Below are 1,493 nucleotides of genomic sequence, written 5' to 3' on the forward strand. Positions count from 1 at the left end.
ACCACGATTGGAACTTCATATTCACAGATGTTTCCAAAACAGTCGAAGGAGTAGGCACTGATGTTTCAGATAATCACACTCTCTTATTCTCGTTACAACTATATTCTTTGGTGTACACTGCAGAACTCTTCAATCAATTACGCAGTTTGCAATATCCCTCTAAACTGCCCCCGCTCGGTTAACTGTTCTGGCTCGGAATCTGCCCTCAAATCTTTACAAGATCCATTTTCAACACACCCATAAATAATAGAGTTGATGACGCATTTGAAAACTTTGAACAACATGGGTTGTGGAGTCTTGTTTTTATGGCTGCCAGGTCATTGTGGGATCACCGGGAATGAAAAGGCAAACTAGTTATAAAGGCAGGTCAAGTCGTAAAATCATCAACATGCAAAGATGTTATTTCTTTGATCAAAGAAATTGGATGGCAAGAGTGGCAAGAAGGATGGTTTATCATGAGAGACAAGCTAAGAATGGTCCAACAGACAGAGAAACGTCCAACCAGAAACTTTAATCAGCTACGGTTAGAAGATGCTGTATTAACCCGTCTTCGGATAGGCCATACTCGACTCACCCACGGTCACCTCATGAAAAAAGAAAATGCACCGATGTGTCGCTACTGTGGAAATGAACTCACCGTTAGGCACATTCTCACTGAATGTATTGCTCAAGAACCACACCGATTCTCTTCAGATTTACAGGAGATGTTGAGAGATCCTACAACAGTAACAAAGCTTTTTCATTTTCTAAAAACCATTAATATTTATGATCACATATAGTCTAACTGTCCAGTATGGATAATTGGATGCAAAATTCTATAAAGTAATTTACTAACCACGTCAATTCAAATTGCAACTTTGTAAAATGTAAATTGTAATTGAAAATATGTAATTGTTAAACTTTCTCATTTTTTAACTTTGTGAATATGTCAATTGTAACTGACTTTGTAAATTCAGGGTAAATGGCCCTAGTGGTCGAAACACTTAAATAAATAATCACAAATAACAATAAAATGTCTAAACAACACATAACCCAGGCAGACAGGGTCTGGTATATTAATTATGTGAACGACTAATGGCGACTGGACAGCTGATTAAAAACCGTATTTCGTTGCTATGTAAGTGACGCTAAGTTAACCCTACAGACCGCTACAAAATATAAATATATCTGTTTCTTCTAAAATTAAATAAACTTTTAAAGAAACTAAAAAACAAAATAATAAAATACTAAGAATATTTACAACTTAATTATTAAATTACAAAGTCCCTTTTCAGTGAAAATATTTTTTTTACTTAGAGATATTTTTCTCTTATCTCGTCCTTAAAAGCTGCTGAGTTCTCAGGTCCACTAGATCTAAATTACCAGCTCACCTAAATCTCAGGAAAGAGTAAATATGCCTCGCTGAGCACTAAAAGGAATCAGCACATTTAATATTTGGAACCTCTCAAGTAATTTCTCTGTCTGCCTTTTATTTTTCGACTTAAAAATCAATA

Source organism: Halyomorpha halys, unplaced genomic scaffold, assembly GCF_000696795.3.
Source record: "Halyomorpha halys isolate HHAL.00 unplaced genomic scaffold, Hhal_1.1 Scaffold569.1, whole genome shotgun sequence".
In the NCBI taxonomy this organism is placed as follows: domain Eukaryota; kingdom Metazoa; phylum Arthropoda; class Insecta; order Hemiptera; family Pentatomidae; genus Halyomorpha; species Halyomorpha halys.